This window comes from Plectropomus leopardus, chromosome 2 (assembly GCF_026936395.1).
Source record: "Plectropomus leopardus strain MGB_pleo_1.0 chromosome 2, ASM2693639v1, whole genome shotgun sequence".
Taxonomy (NCBI): Eukaryota; Metazoa; Chordata; class Actinopteri; order Perciformes; family Serranidae; genus Plectropomus; species Plectropomus leopardus.
This window is the reverse complement of record NC_142177.1, coordinates 13,356,642-13,374,540: the sequence shown is the minus strand read 5'-3', so window position 1 is coordinate 13,374,540 and position 17,899 is coordinate 13,356,642. Positions and strand designations below refer to the sequence as shown.

Below are 17,899 nucleotides of genomic sequence, written 5' to 3'. Positions count from 1 at the left end.
GAACGAGAGGCTCGTGCTCGGTACAACATGAAAAGTAAACATCAATGGCGTCCTCCTGGACTAAGCTGCAACGTTGACTAGCTCAATGGTGATATGGTTGGCAGGTTTGGTAGAAAGAAAATAGTTGATACATTAAACTGCTCACAACAAAGTATGTGGATTATCTTGAGTAACCAAGTCATGATTTCTGGAAAGAGACATTGCTGCTGAGTTTTTTAAATCTATATTTTGTAAGCCGAGTGACCTCTAATTCCACTGTATTTGACAAAAGGCAGCCATCATTACAGTCGATATCTCCAACACTCTGCAACTTGATATTTTTGATTTTGCTGTGAACTGTTGATTTACTGCTCGAACCTTGAACAGTTTAACTGAAACCATCTGTGAAGTTTACAGGGAAAAACTCTGTGATGGAGCAGCTGACAACTCATGGACATATGAAACGTGACAGGGGCCCCAACTAGACGCTGCTTTTTTATAAGAAGTCGCAAACCCAAAAATGTATTATATCTTAATTGGAAAACTAACTGATTACTGCAGCTGTCAAATAAGTGCAGTGAAGTAATACCTATAATATTTTAAAATGTGGGGTAGAAATATAGTAGTGGCATAAAAATGGAAATACTCAAGTAAAACTTTTAAGAAAAGTACTTGTACTAATGTACAGCACATGACTGAAGTAACTACTTTCTACCACTGCCAGTTTATAAAAAATACTACAACACAGGGAAGAATGTTTTGGACTATATTGGTAAATGGTTGGAATGTGAACTGCCCAGTTCACCAAGACTATGTCTCCTCTGTGACAAAACTGTAGCACCAAATTTAAATAAATCTGTATTTAGAATATTAGAAAAGGCCCAATAACCTGTGTCTGGATGATCGTAGGTGTTGGAGGGAGCCTAAAACTCCTACCATGAACATGTGGAGAGTGTAAACGATGAAAATCATTGCATGTGAAAAGATGTTGGGAAGACTGGAAATGTGACATGGTTAGAAACGATGGGACAGTTTCAGCGGATGATTACTGGAGGGAACAATTTGACCATGTAAAGACACTGATGATGATATAGCACACTTGTGAGTAACATGTTGTCAATACTACCTACCTGTTTTTTTTAGTTTTTTGTTTTTATATGCCCATGTGTTATTCTGTTTCTGATTTTCTCTTTGAAGTGTAAATAAAAATTAGAATTATATATATATATATATATATAAACACTACAACATGTATCTGTATGTATATAAACACTACAACACTAGCAGCAGGATGAATATTTTGGGATGAAAATTAAAAGCCTTTTCTGTTAATATTTAACAATGAAAAAGCACTACATGAAGATTTCATCCATTTTAATTCCACCAATATTTGCTCAATTACCACACTTGCTACCATGAAATAGTTCCAAGACATTGTGAACTCATCACTCTGAGACAAGGAGGGAATTTTCATACCCAATATTTTCATTCACAGACCCCAGCTTTGCCATCCTGGAAGCAGAAAAGCTGGTTGCTACATACTGTATCAAAACGTCACTGAGGTTGTCTGTGTTATAGCCCCTTGAGTTGCCAGATTTTTCAAACGGTTGCCAGTTTCTACATTGGCAAGTTTGTGGGCGGCCAGATTTAGATTAGAGACCGTGCAAAGGACATCATCCCCTCATCTGAGCAAACGCTGTACAGAAAGGCAGTTTGTCAGAGCATAGCTCAGTCAGTCAGCCCCGAGCCCATCTGCTCTGTAGGCTTACAGCACTGCCCTGGAAGACAGGGGGCAGCTCTGTGTGTGTGTGTGTGTGTGTGTGTGTGTGTGTGTGTGTGTGTGTGTGTGTGTGTGTGTGTGTGTGTGTGTGTGTGTGTGTGTGTGTGTGTGTGTGTCTGTTCCATGTAACAAGGGGAAACGAATACTTACAGGCTGCTGGTGAGGAGGAGGGGATAGCAGGAAGTGGGGGGGTGGGGGGCCGTGGAGAGAAAGGTGTGGGTTTTGACGGCAGTGAAAATGAAAGCAACCTGAGGGGACTGAGAGGGTGTGAAAATGAGTAAATGTGTTGTAAACTGTGCATTGGGGAGAAAGCGAAGGAATATTGCGACGCAGAGGAAGATGAGAGACAGAAATCAGCAAGTTGGGAGAAACATGGAGGAGGGAGAGCAAGAAAGGTTGATGTCGAGACTCTGCATATATGAAGGAAACAAGCCAACATTTTAGTCTCAGAGACGTAATCAGATGGAGGAGGAGGTGTGTGTCAGTTTGTTTATCCCAGAAAAAAGGTGTGAGGGTGTAAATGAGTGAGAATATGTGAGACATATGCATGTGCAAAATAATAATTGCCTATGACTGCTTGAAATATTTGAATTTCCTTATTTTAAGTTATGAGGGCCCTGTGCAAGTGAGAGGTAATTTAATAATTTGTCAGTCACTGAATGCCTCTGAGTGTCTGCGAGAAAACACAAACAAACACTCATTCGCATGTATGTGTGTCACATAATAAATAATTAATATGTGTGCGCATACATGCATGCGTGCGTGCAAGGCAGGCTAACCTTGTCCTAATTACACTCTATCTATTCCATCAGTGCTGTGCTCTGGCCTATTTTCACTGCTATAAATTTACCAGTCTCCCCTCTGTTGTGATAGATGACCCACTCATTTTAGCCCATCTCTGAAGACTGTGAGCCAGAAAGGAAGTCAGTGAAAGACAGTGGCACCACTTCACTGCCTGTGATGGCGATGGAACTTTCCATGTCCTCAAAACATTATACAGATATGGAGGGCTGTTTTTACTGTTTTTTTTTCTCTTTTAACGCAAGAGAAAAGCCTCATGTGAGAAAACAGTGAATACATTTAGGAAGCTACGCATGCCACCTAGAGATCTCAAGAGTGTTTTACATTTAAGAAAGCAGCTCTTCTTGCTGTTACGGTGTACAGAGTGTTTATGAATGTGTAGTCCTGCTGTTAACAGTGTTTGGAGACTTCAAGGCTGTGTAATGAGGAGCAAATTTGGTCTCAGAAGACGACTAAAGCACTGAATTGTAGGCACAGTTTTACAGTTGCAATTCAGTCACTGTTCCTGACCTCTAATCTGCCTGGAGGGGAGCAACTGAAGAGATAAGAGGTCAATAAAATGTCACATTTTTATATCGCTCAGGTTTGTAAATACACAAATGTTAAATTAATTGCTATTAATCTAAAAAAAAAAAAAAAATTCTAACATATATACAACATGCTCTTTCTCCAAAGCCTACGTATGGTGTTTCGTTATCTAAAAGAAACATTGCCTCTACACATAATCCAGGCGGGGATTGTGTTGCCACAACAACATAATTAAGGAAGCAATTTAGTTACATAAAAAACCATATAATTTAATGCCAAAGCCATATGATGATACAAAATGTATCTTGTTCTTTTAACTTTCACCTCTAATCAATGTGGCAGAGTTATCATGGGCCACGTTCAAACATGTATCACCCACTACCACCCCTTTGACCTTGTTGATGTCCCTTTATGGATCTGTTGCAGCAGTCTACCTGCAGGTGTGAGGGCAACTGTGTGTACACCGAAGAAATCACTTTGATGGACTAGTGTGAATATAAATGCTAATGAACAACTTCCTCCTTACGCAGTCAGTCATGGCTGTCCTACATGGTCAGAATTACCTTTTAAAGCAGCAGCACTTAAAAGAAAGATTTACATGTTTTCATGTCTGTCTCAATACAATGCTCACATGTATGCCGAGACTTTTTTTACATTTCAATAATTTCTCCTTTTCATGCTAGCCATAAAGTTATCCCTTTATAGCATGACTCCAGTATAACAGAATCCAGCACAAACACATTTTAAAGTTCAGTAGAAGCTAATATGTGGCTTTAGCAGTCTGAGATAGTCAAATCAAGTGGATATCAAGTCGCTGTCTTCTCAGCACAAAATTCCCTCTTTGTGTTTCCCCGCAGACAGTGTTTTCTTGCTGAGCCGGAGGAGAGAAAGAGACACAAAGAGGGAATTTCGTATTAAAAGACTTTAACTTTGGAAGATACCCATTTGATTTGGCAAATATGGACTCTTGACGCCTCAGTCATATTAGCTTCAGCTAAACTTTGGAATGTATTTTTTCACAAAATAAGGACTTTTGTCTTTTCCCTTCAAATCTTTAAAGGATGCATGTTTGATAGGGGGCATGATATAACTGTTTTGGGACTGACTTGAGCTGAATTTACAGGAATGTGAACATTTATAGTAAAGTCCTGTCAAATGGAAATCAGGGCGTCTTTAGCCTTTGTGCTGTGAAGTATTTCCCAGTGAAACGGAATATTAAGGCGGAGAAGAGTTACAAGAAATCCTTCTCATTTGACTTGAGAACTATAAATTGGGCAGACTCAGAGTTTAGCGTGATACGGAGCTACAGCGGACTGTTAGTTCCACACACCTCCCTCACCAGCCCATTTTACAGAGATTGCTGTAGGTCCACAATGAAGTCCCCTCATTAAGCTGCCTTTGTTTTTCTTTTTACACAGAACCAAACAACAGCGGCATCATGCTGCTCCAGTGTGTGATTTTAGAGAGTTTTTCCTATTTGCAAACATTTTCAAACACTGTTCTTCTTCTTTGAGTAAGCTGCTAACTGCTGCTGCCTGTTACTACCTCAATTAACTAAGGAAAGACAACTCAGTCCCCCTATATGGTGACTGTACCTTTAACAGAACGGCGAGGCGACATAATAGCACAAAATTCCAGCAGTGCAAAAGGGGTAATGGGTAGATCAGAAGGAGGACGAAGGAGAGATGAATAAATTAGACCTTTATCACATCAATTTGAAAAGGAAATCAAAGGTTTTGCCTGTTGATTTTCAAACGCACATCTCCTCCAGTCTCTCTCCATATTGCTCTGTTAGTGACTACAACCCACAAACCATCCACATCCAGTCTGGTTTTATATGATCTGTGTGGCTAACTAGTTGCCCAAAGTCTCATTTGTTTGGGTGAACTTTTGTAAATGCTCCTGGGTGTGGGATGAGTCATGAAACATTTAAAGCTGTTTTAAAGGAAAAGAGAAGACGGGGATTTTGATGTGAAAATACTTCGATACAGATTTTTTTTGGACACATATTTGGCATGTAACAACAGATAAATGATCAACTAACACAGGGACATGAGATTAAAACTGGGAAAATGTATTTTTCATGTCATGTGCAATTGAATCTGCAGGAAGTGAGAGTAGTAGGTTAGCTTCTTGCATTGAGGCCATGACACATGACATCTGAGAACTAACTAGTGGCGACGAAACCCCCTGCTGCATCGCCTCATGTCGCTGTGTCTTGGCCATTGCCAGTGTCATAGGATCACATCACATCACACATTATGTGCAGAGGAGATTCTCTCCATACCAGCAGACGGCGGTTGTCTGTAATACATATTCAAAATGGGAAACTAGAAGACCGCCATCACGCTAGTTAGCCAGTTAGCACATGAATGACACAACCTAATATTTAAAGAACAGAGCATTTTGACTGTGCGTCAGTAAAAAACAACACAAACCAACAGGAAACATTTGTGTTAAGCTCTCATTTCAACCTTATACCCTCTTGACTTTAGCTGTTTGTTTACTTTTTTTCACTTCTGTTTCTCTTCTCGGACAATCAGAGTGATTTTATTCACCAACAGACTCCACAGCCGCCGATTCAACATGCTGAATCGATGAGGGTTGATGGGGGCCAACAGTACAGGACACAATGTAGGGGGACGGCCAGCCATCGGCTTGGTGTGTCAAGGCCTTTAGAAACACATTAGAGAGGATCGAACACTAACCTCATAAAATAACCAATCTGAACCCAATTTCAAGCTACAGACATGGTGACCAGACATGGCCTGATGCTACTTCATTCGACAGTGAATTTTATATTTGGGAATGACACAGAGATGGGTGTCTCTCGCTGGGCCTGCACACAGTGAAGCACAGCGGGAGGAGAGGGTTGTGGGCTGCAGCTGTGGCCTCTATCTCTAGATTCAGGGCAAATCACAAGGACTAATGCAAAGAGACATAGAGATGTGCACATATGCACGCACACACACACACACACACACACACACACACACACACAACACACACACACACACACACACACAACACACACACACACACACACACACACACACACACACACACACAGGCATAATTTTATAAATGCGCAGACACCACACACACGCGCATGCACACACGCACGCACGCACGCACGCACGCACACACACACACACACACACACACACACACACACACACAGGATTTACTTCAAAGGCTAAAGGATCCTGACATTATCTATTACACTGAAGGCTCCACATGCTGTAAAACTTTAACCATAAACCTCAGCTGTTCTTTGAAATCAAAGTATCACATCAAATTAGAGCTGTCTCTCTTTAATTATATGCTATGGCAAACAACATAGATAACATCAATGAGCATTAATATTTGAAGTTCAGAGCAGAATTCAGTCTTTCATGTTTTTGCACAACTAAAACTGAGGTTGACTTTCAGAGAACACGACCAAGTTAAATGAAGGGGTAAGAAGAGGTTTGATGTTTTTTATCTTGAGTAAACTTTTGCAAGAGCTGAAGCTTTAATGAAAGCTCCCAAATCTAGTTCCTAAGCTTCAGCTCAGTGACGTCCTGTGCTGTCTGTGAGTTGCTGTATTGCATGTGTATGAGCTGTGAGCAGTCACCCACAGACTGTTATGAACAACCACAGCACGGCTATAAATCCCACCAGGATAAGCCTTAAACCTCACTCGCTTCAAAATGCCCTTGGCCTTACACAAACAATAGCCACAGTTCAGTCAAATACATCCACACAGCCTTGACCACCCACCCCCGACACAGGAAGCAGCAGTGCAATGAGACCTCCTGCTGTGAAAGCAAAAGGTGAAAAGTCACTTCCTGTCGAGATGTGACAGAGGGGAGCAGAGGACAGGGGTCCCCTCTGGATTCCAAGTGGGTCAGTTCTGCATTCATACCTCAAAATCCCCACGTGACGTCACAATAATGCCCTAATGGCCGTCTGTCAACCTATCAACAACACAAGGATGAGCCATTGCCATGACAACAGTAATAAAGCCAGCAGGACAGGCAGAGATGGTGCGTATAGATGGTTTTATATCACACAGAGCCCTGACATTTGGGAGACATGAGCTACAGCTCTCAAACCATATAGCTGTTGTCCAGAGTCACATGGATGTACATGTGACTTTAGTTTCAGAGAATATTTCTGCAACACAGAGGTCGACATTGCCGCCTTGAGTATCAATTTGCAGGCACGGCTTAAAATCACTTCATGCACCATGCGGCTAGTTTACATGCCCTAATCCATAGCTTGTGGTCATGCAGCATCATTGTTGTGGAAGGACTATTCACCAAACAGCCATTCCAGACACCATGAAACACTTTGATTGGTTTTATTGTGTTCAGTATCATTTATGATGTCATGTAAAACCTAAAAAAATATTCTCCTCAGTTTCTATAGTCAGACTTTAATTTGACGTAAAGGAATACTTCACCCACAAAATGACCATTTGTAAATCAATTAGTCATGCCACGTTAACTTGAGTTCTCAAAGAAAAGTTTAACTTACATGCCTACATGAAAAATGGCTAACATATTTATTGGGGACCATGTTTAACAGCAGTAAAACTATACCAAAGCTCTCACACAACTAGTGCAGTAGTCTCATTTTTTCAGACATATGATCACAACTTCCCAAACACATGCATTTTCACAACCTTACTATTTAAAACAAAACATTAAATTTTCACAAAAAAACCCTTAGTAATGGAGTCTGGCTTTGAAAAGAGCTCAGATAAGTTTCCCTTTCAGTTGAGCTGGTTTTAGTGAAAGTGTGTTTGGGAAGTACTGAGCATATGACTGGATAAATGAGATCTGGATTACACTGCATGAGTTATGGATGCTTTGACATAGTTTTGTTTCTGTTAAATGTAATCCCCAGTAAATCGGCAAGTCAGTATTTTCACAGGTTGTCGAGAAAAACAAAGTTTTCTTGATTCATTTAAGGTACCACAGCATGACTAAATGTAGTTTTTGTTGTTGAAGTATTACTTTAAACAAGTTATGTTAGTGCTACTTGTACCTCATGCCCTGGGAATGCTTTGTCAAATTTTAATGTTTCTTTCAAACAAACCAGGGCACTTCACTGTTAAAGGACAGCTGGCTGATATCTACTTATCTATGTATCTTGCCATTATAAAAGTGCAAATATTGAAGTATGTAAAAAAAACAGAGTCATTATAATTTTTTTATGACGTCTTATCCATGTAATTGTGAATAAGACAATAAGACCCAGGGCCGTGATTTTACCTAACTCAACAACAGTTGAACTTGTAACAAAAAAAATTGTAAATGTAAATAAAAGTTGTAAACAATACAATAAGGGTTCTGTTGTATTGTTCCAAAGTGCATTTTATAATTTAGAGGCTGTTTCACTATGTTATAAAGTTTGAAACACACTGTCGAGCCACAACACGTCATATGACCAATGTCAAGACAGTTGTAGAAAATAACACACACACACGCACGCACGCACGCACGCACGCACGCACCCACACACACACACACACACACACACACACACACACACACACACACACACACACACACACACACACACACACACACACACACACACACACACACACACACACACACACACACTGTCCAGTGTGCACACTGTCCAGTGGCCGTGTGTTTTGGCCTTGAGTCTGCTTAATCAACTGTCTCTCATGAGGCTTCCTTCACATTGAGGTTTGAATATCATCACTGGCACTCATTACCTAACTGCACTGAGGCAGGTAATGTGAATCTTTGCTGATAGAAGCTCTGAGTCAGAGAGGATGTTGACCTTGACATAGTAACATGGAGTGATTAATTTTTTTGCATGTTCTATTCACAGTGTGAGTGGGCTGTGTATTTTGTCCTTGTATATCAGAACCATTTAACAAATGTTTTCTCTGCCGTGACTCATCTGAAAATACACAGATTTCAAAGGTAGCAGCACATCTCATCTCAGGGGAGAACCAACATTTCATATTTTCATTTTAGGCACTGTAAATAACAAAAAGGTAGAAAAATATAATATATGTTTGTGCGCAGGAAAATGAAGGCAGCAGAAAATGGGATGAAACAATTCAGTATTTTTCAGAACAGATACCCAGTTTATATTCCATGCGAAGGACAGAAAGAGCACTTCTGTGCTGTCCTAGTCCGACTGAAGAGTGTTTCCATGCCTGCCTCTCACTGTCTACACACAGAAGAGGCTTTTTAATAGCACAGAATGAGCACTTTATAATGCAAGTGTGTAGAGACGAGAGAGGAGGGAGGGAGTGAAGAGACAAAAGAAGTTGTATACTGTGATTCAGGGGATTGCCACAGTCTCTTTGTGTGCAGACAGCAAAGAGAGAGGAATGCATCAATCACAACTGTCCTTTGCAGCCTTGCTGTCCTACCTACATTCTCATTCACAGAGTGCGCTCAGCTCTGATTGTAGTGTTTCAATATTGTGCTCGTATGCTTCTTGTCTTTCCTCTAAGAAGCTATCACTGATCTGAATGTCCCCTGGCAAATGCTACGTGTCTGGCCTTGGCCCAAAAAGGAAAGCACGAATTGATCTGCCACAGAGAAAGTTGCACGATTAATTTGTTGTCAAGCCACGGTTCGCCCTTTTTGCACAGCTACTGTACAAAAGCCGGTGTCAAATGCAACCTCCAGATCCAATTCTAACACCTCTAGCATGGCCTATTGTGAGTGTGATGTCAGCTATACCCGCTCATCCTCCACCCCAGGGACACTCCCATCAGGGGCCTTATGGGAAGGATTGAATGGAGTTCCGTGATTGGAGCTTCCTGTTATCTCCTCACCACAGCAACAGGGCTGGCAGGACCCTGGTTTCTGCAGAGAAACTGGCAATACATGTGGATCTGCTGAGGTGTACATGTGCCTGTGTGTGTGAATGTCAAGAACTACATTTGTATGCAAATGCATGTCTCAGAGTGCATGTGCGTATGTGTGATATAGGCAGTGTGGGTGCAAATATTAGAGAGAAACTACAAAGATAGAATGTTGTGTGTATACTGTACATTTCTGAAGGAATGAGGGATGGTGGTAGAAATGTGGCTCCATGTGAGAAGTGTTCATGTTGGCGGGTATAATCCTTAAACTGAATCTGGTGCAGTAACATGTATACAGTTTCACATTCCTATTAAAATCACATAGTGCATGTAAGCTCTCTCAGGCCATTTCCAAAAGGCAGATCCACATGTTTATAGCTGGCAATTGTACAGCTTGTGCTCACTGATATTTACAGTAGCAATGAAAATAACATTCAATCTTTCCACAACAAAACATGACATGATCCTGCAGCCGCAATGTTCAATGATCTGTGAAATATTGCAATCATGTTTCTTTGACTTTCTAATTATAATTGTACTGTTGCAATGCACAACTACAACTGACCAGGACTAAAAAATATCCATTTTTTAAAGTCTTTCTGTCTACGAGTCCTTGAAATCTTATTTACTAAAAAAGTCTGCCAGTGTTGGAAGAATATTGCTCTTGTTTTCACTACAAAACACGATTTTTTTAGATGAAGATGTATACTTTAACTCCACTACATTTCCCCTGAGCATCTTAGCCACTTACTACAAAAAAAGGGAAAAAGGAATGAAGGGACGGATAGACGAATGAAGTTATGGTAAGGAAAGAAAACTGGATTTTGTTCATCAAATCCTTTAATTTGTATTAAAAACATGAAAAGATCAAATTTTTCTTCACGTGTAATTTAGGCTCCTTTCTTAAGGTGGCGTATGTTACAAAGAAAAACCCTTAAAATTCTTAGAATTGTTTTAATGCCAACATTTGCTTGTACTTTTACTTTCAATACTTGATTACATTTAATATAATAAAATTACTTGGATATTCTTTTATGGTAAGATATCTGCTCTGCGTCTGTTAGCTGTGTAAAGACGACACTGTTTGGCAACACACTCCCCATATCAAATATATAAGGTATTAATATGTGAAGAGTTTGAACGCACTAACACTCATGTAGGATTGTTCCAAACATTCTCACAGTCTTATTTATTATCCAAACGCTGAAGCTTCTTATCTTTGCTGTAAGCAGCACTGACCAACAACACTGCCTTGAGAACTGCTTGAAAGCCCCTGCACCAGTTTCCAGGTGTACAGTGAGTTGGTCCTGCGGAGTTTTAAATGCAAGCACAGAAGCTTCTAGAAAACTCACTGGAAAGTCTCACATCCTCATCCATTATTGATAACGCCTTAAGCCTTCCTGTGCTGGAGATGACAAACTAAAAACCAGAAGTGGCAACTCCGTGGCATAATACTGAAGGAAGGGTTGTGTTTGAAATCTGAATTTCCCGAGCTTGTCCTGCAGTGAGTCATCCTTTGATGTCCCATCACTGTGTTTGCAGGGAATAGCAATTAGCTCCTAATAAATGGAGTCAGTGCTGGAGCCTGTCCCCGATGGTTAGCGAGGAGCAGGCAGTTAAAGGTTAGGGGTCCAAGGCTGCGGCATTGTGCGTGCGTGAGTATTTGTGCACTTAATTGTAACTTTCAGTGGGTTTAATTAATTTAAAAGCAACATTACCAGTTGAGTGCTGAGGTCAGGAAGAGGACTTACATTGGCAGCTCATTTCTCAGAAGCCGCAATCTGAGTAGGAGGAGGTTTCCTGAAAGAGATATGAAGAAAACGGTGTCAGCATTTATGCCTGTTACGAACAAATACAACCTTTTTCATGCTTTACTTGTTAACCGACGAGAAATCCTGAGCATCTTCTGCTACACACTCACACCCCCACACATATACAGAGAGCTAAGGATGAGGCTTCGCAGTCAGGTTAAAATGATCTGATTGAGAGCCAATGCTGGAGGGCAACTTGTGTTCAGGCTCAGGCCAGCAAAGCTCCACCTTGTTGTCTACTTTACTCCTCTCTGCCCTACTTTCTCTCTCTCTCTTTCTCCTCTCCCACACCTCAGAGGGTAGTACAAAGGCACCGACTCGCTTTAGCACATTTCAATCACGGCACTCTCCCACTCATCCATATTCCAGTCGCTTTTATAACACCTGCAGTGTAACAGAAGCTATGACAATGTTGGATCAGGGCTTTTCTCTGCATACAGTCTCACACTCACCACGTGTCCTGTCTGATAACACTATGGAGTCCACACCGAGGATCAGTACTCGGACACAAGATTGTGTGTCGGATATCTGCAGCAGTTATGCGTGTGTGTTAAATGTACATCACAACCCTGTCGAACTCATAACAAACACTGTCTCTATTTTCTCCTTATCATTGCCAATGTCAGAGAAAGACTTAAAGCTTCTCAGCACCGACTACAAAAAGCCTATACTTTGACAAGTGCCATCTTAAATCTGTGGAAGACTCTCTGAGGTCATACATCAAACTGCATCCCAGCGCTCTTATTTTGCATTATGGATCTCTCTCTTCCTTGAAAATTCAGTTAGAAGACGCCTTTGTTCATCGGTCTAAAAAAGACCTGCACATACAGTTTGTAGAAAGGTATAACCTTGATGTTAATATTCAAATGCAGCTGTGTTCAGTGTTTTATGCCCCTGTATTATTGCTTTATTCATATCCAACTCACACAGCATGAAAACTGTTGGATATTCTCTTTGATTCTCATCTGTGATGGTGGCAAACACACAAAGGTACTCTACACATGTATTAAATGCCAAAAAATGCATCCACGCCGGAACTCGTTCTGGTTTCTAATTCTACACACAGATCTTATCAGTTCATCGTGAGCAAACACAACCTCAGCTCTCTGCAGATCCATCACTATTCATAGTATGGTAATTAAACTGCACCTTTCAGTGTTAGCAGGACAAACAAGTGTCCTGCTTCAACATGTGGATGGGAGGAGTCAGATATCAATCCCCCAATATCTTTGATTAATGGATGACCTTCTGCCGCCCCCTCAGCCGTTCTATTAAATCTTTTTTGGAATGAGGATAAAGAGACTTACATCTTTGGAAATACACTGAATATGTATGGAAAAAGTCGGTTGTATAATAAATACTTGAGTTTCAGGAGCTTCAGGCTAAACCATAAAAGAGGTTGTTTCTCCCCGTCTTCTAAAATCACCTGTATGAGTGTTTTTCTATCTGGTGCTCCACATCCGCAGGATGACAGCGTTTGCCAAAACCGTTACAAATCACCATTACAAAAATAATCCATATGAAATTTTTAAAATCTGCTACCTCTATGGTAAAATGGTGTAGGCCACTAAAGTTAATTGGATAAGGTTATGGGTAAGATCATATTCAATGATAAATTGCTATCTAACAGGAGAGAGGATGCAAATGGCCATGTGTTTCAAGGTCAGAAACGTTTTTGATTTGACCATCCAACATTAGAGTACATACACAACACTATTCAAATGTGCACTTGTACCCTGTGATGTCTCCAAACATTTGGATGCACATTCTCTTTGGTAACTGCTATAACCCAAATGTGTTGACCTTTCTATTGCCAATAACAGCAGGCTATGTTCAGACTACAAGCAAATCAGATTTGCATTTAAAAGACAGACGGAGGTGTCAGTAACTATGCAGCTATAATGGCCTTCCAATGTGGAAAACAGGCTTGATAATGCAAACAACTGCAGTATCAAGCTGTCTGTCCATGTCGTTCTCCATGTTGTCTTTCGTAGTACTCTGCTAGTATAGGCATGCATTCTGCTCAGGATTTCTTTCTTTTTTTTAAAAGATTATTTTTTGGCTTTTGCCGTTATTTCATGGGACAGCTCAAGCGTGAAAGGGGGAGAGAGTGGGGAAGAGTGACATGCAGCAAAGGACCAAAGGTTGGAGTTAAACCCGCAGCTGCTGTGGAAAGGATCCAGTTTTTGTATATGGGGCGCCTGCTCTCCCAGGTGAGCTACCGGGCGGCCATGCTCAGGATTTCTGTCGCTGTGAATTTGTTATCATGATCATTACAATCATCATTGTGTGCTGGGTTGCAAGTGATGCAAAAGACACTTTAAAATCCAATTTTAGCGGCCCTTTAGCTTTTGCTGTTTGACATAAAACTCATCACTTGCACCAGTACGGAAGTCTCAACAGACACCACAACACCAGTATATTACTAAATACAGAGAGCTTTCCCTGGTGGCAATAGGTTTAATCAGAATTGTGTGAACTTTTTTGCCAAGAGCTTAAATGTAATGGATGTTCATTTATATAAAAAAAAGTTGCACTCCAGATTTAAAACCAACCATTAAGGCAAAAGGAAAATATCTCAATTAATACTGATCAGACTGACAAAGACTGACAAAGAAATTGGCAAATATAAATGCAGCAAGAACATGAAATGGAACCAGAACACAGTGATGGCTCGAAATGTTAAGCTGTTCCTTTGGTTGGCTTAAGTAACATGATATTGCAGAATGAACCAGCCGCCCTTCAGCCAGCTTTAGAGGTGGTGGCAGTATAAAATGTCATGTTCCTCAGTCAGCCCATTCACAGTGCCCGAAACGCACCACTATGCCCCAAACATCCACGACCATTGTAAATTTATAAAAACACTTTCACCACTGTGTTTAGCTTTGATTTTCAGGACAGAATCAGCAAACAAAAAAACTAAAAAGTGCTGTGACCTTTTGCAATAAAATGTCAAGAAAAACTTCACCCAAACACACACACACACACCTCTGAACAGTGTTAAAGGTCACCTCATATCTGCTTCAAGAAGACGAATGACAGGAACACAATCCAGCATCGCCTGTTAGTTATTATTAACATGCATCACGCTTAACTGTACACAGAGAGTGAACGTGATTTTAAGGAAGTAAGGGCATCCAATCTACATGTATGAGATACAAATAGTGAAAAGCAATGGGTAAAGGTGACTTTCCCTCACTTTTTTCATGTATGACCAAAGCAACTTTGGAAAGCCATCGGGATTCCTGACACTTTGATTCACTTGCATGTGTTTGAGCTCATTCACAAAGCACAATTCTAGTTCTAGATGAACAAGAATTAAAGACAAATGAAGGACACTTTAGACACTAAAGAGTTTTGGGAATTGAATTGAGGATGGGATTCATGCCAAACCTCTCCTCTCCCACTTCATTGCTCACTGCGGATTCGAAGGACTAATGTCAAACTGCACTTCACAGCACTGGGTTTGTTGGGGCAGAGTAAGATAAATTAGAAATGAGATTGTGAAACAGATTGAAGCATCAGGCCAGAGGGATCTGCTGATTGGGCTCTTCATTTTGGGAATGCATTATAAATGTCTGTTCAGTGGCTGTGGAAAATCTCTCTCACTGATGGAAATTGGCCTCAATTGAGAAACAATTACATTAGATTAGATGTTTCGGATTTTGTAGCTAAACTGAGGGCATTGGTGATTGAGGATTACTTTTTATTACAGCAGATGTCACAATACAGGACAACTGTGGTTTAGAATAACAAAAACAACATTTATCTAGCAAATATTTGTGCTTGATATATTTCAGTGAAAGGCCTTAGTTAATGATTGGGAATACACATTTTAGGAATCCTTCTTTACACATTGCTCAACTGCTGATTATGATAACAGCAGGCCTCTCACACTTTCTCTAAATTCCTGTAAGGTCAACTGATTTATACTCATTCTGGTGACATTTAAATGACCGGAATCCTACTTCTCAAAGATGTGATGTGGGGAAAACACAACAGGAATTTGTTTTAAACATGAAAACAGTCTCTGAGATGCCCTAAGAATTAATGTCTCATGTATTACTTCTTGAGGCCTCTCTGAGTGCATTATGGTCTGTCCAGGGACACCAGCACCATGGGAGTTCTGTTCAGCTGTCCAGCGGTTTAAGAATATCTCATCATAGATTTGTTGTAATAGATTACAAATGTTACAAGAAATATGCTGAAACAAGTTACATCTAACATGTTCTGTGTACTTAATAAAGTCAATTGACTTTTTTTGCAGTAAATTACAGTTTACATTTCCTTCATACTCATACATTTTGGTTTTGCCCTTTATTTTGGTCCAGACTGAAATATTTCAACAACTATTGGATGGATTTACATTAAATTTTGAGAACAGCCTCATAGAAATATGCCTGTAGACCTTTCATCCTCTTAATCCTTTACCTTTTTACAAATTAAAAAAATAAAAATTAAATCAATATTCTGTTCAGAAACCCTGTTGTTTTTATTCTCAAAGGTCAAAGAACCTGCAGGTGTACTGATCCTTGGTCTGTTTTAGCTTTTTCTTATAAGGTAGCCACCTTCATAAGAGACCAATAGTTTACTTGATTACAAAATGTTTTTGCAAGCTTTAAGTTTTATTTTTGATATGACATTGCTTTTTACTTCACAGTGTTTTATTCTCTGTCAATTTTGTTACACTGACACAAATCAATAATCAATCAATAAATATCACCTACCTACTCAAGACTAATTCCAAAAGGCAGGGAGCCAAAGTTGTGGAAGTAATCGGCTCTAAATCAAACAAATCCTTGTCATCACTTCTCAACCTGCTGCAAGACCAGAAGGTCACTATGTCCAGGTACATTATCCAGCAAACATCGATTATTCAAAGGCTCTAAGTGCTGTATGCAAATTGTGCACACAGTTGCATAAATGTTGAAGAAACTATATTGAGCTGAGAAGGTAAAGGCTGGTGAAAAGGCCAGCAGACACGAGAGCCCTTTAGAAATCTGTTGGGCCATTTCATGAAGAGGAGGATGAGAACGTCTCCTACTTATACAATTTGTAGTATTCAGTGAGCAGATGGGAGGCAACTTGAGTGTGACTGAAGATGAATCCCACAAGTGAGGCAGTGTGACAACGCTTTTGGAAAGAATCACACACTCATTCCCAAAAATCTCTGCATGTTATAATTATGCTAATGACTCAGTCGCTGGCTGCGGATATGGCAACCGGATTAAATATGGTCACTGCAATAATGGAAGTTGTGTAAGTGTGTGTGAGTTTGTGTGCGTGTGTGTTAGAGAGACAGAGAGAGAGAGAGAGAGAGAGAGAAAATTAGGTGCAAGTGTATATGACACAATATGACAACATTATGTCCATTTATTAATGTTGGTTTTAAAAATAACCTCTTTGATCTTTAAATAACGACAGTTTGGGTAACATCAGATGAGGCAGTGTGAAAAAGAGCTGCCCTGTGATGAAGAGTTTGTCACAAGATACAACAGCCCATTCTCGTTCCAAAATCATCAAAAAATGTCAGTAATATCAGCGTCAGACCACAATGCCAAAAGCCACCTTTTGGGGTGGTATGACATGCCACCGTGCAGCGTTATTTTGTAATGTGGCTGGACCAAACCATTGGCAGTTTAATGATATGCCGCCGGTCGGCCATACTACAAACATAATTTGTGAAACAATGACAATGACAATGACAATGACAATGGCAATGACATAAAAAAGCCGCTGAAGCCATTTGGGGAAGCTGTATCAATTTCAATATTTCAGTTTTATTTCCACTGTATCTCAAGTCATAAATGGTCACATTATAACATCTAATGTGACACAACAACTTTTGCAGCGATAGGTATTTCAACAATAAGACATGAAACACAACTTTAGTTCAAAAAGAAAGCCAGCTACAACAGTGCAGTACTGGCACACAGGATTAATGAGCCACTGCAATTCGACGTCTCCCAAATAATCAGCAGCATAACCAGCTATAACATACCAGTCTGGTGTGTTTAAAGGTGTGTTGGGGTACTGACATTTACTTACACTACGCTCTGGCACGGCACTGTAACATATGTGTTGTACTGCCATGAGAAGGCAGAACAAAATGAAAAAGTTCTTTAACATGAACACGGATACATGTGTATGATT

At 40.2% G+C, this 17,899-nt stretch overlaps 1 protein-coding gene across 8 annotated transcripts in view; it reads right to left on the bottom strand.

Moving 5' to 3' along the window:
* dlgap4b (discs, large (Drosophila) homolog-associated protein 4b) overlaps positions 1-17,899 on the bottom strand; it is a 187,022-nt gene that overhangs the window by 38,038 nt on the left and 131,085 nt on the right. For 7 of the 8 annotated variants that reach the window (XM_088085642.1, XM_088085654.1, XM_088085631.1 and 4 more), the window contains one exon: positions 11,687-11,735. The gene's annotated coding sequence lies outside the window, so the exon portion shown is untranslated. Of the gene's footprint in view, positions 1-11,653; positions 11,736-17,899 lie in introns of all 8 variants that reach the window. The other variant, XM_088085645.1, reaches the window with a different exon arrangement.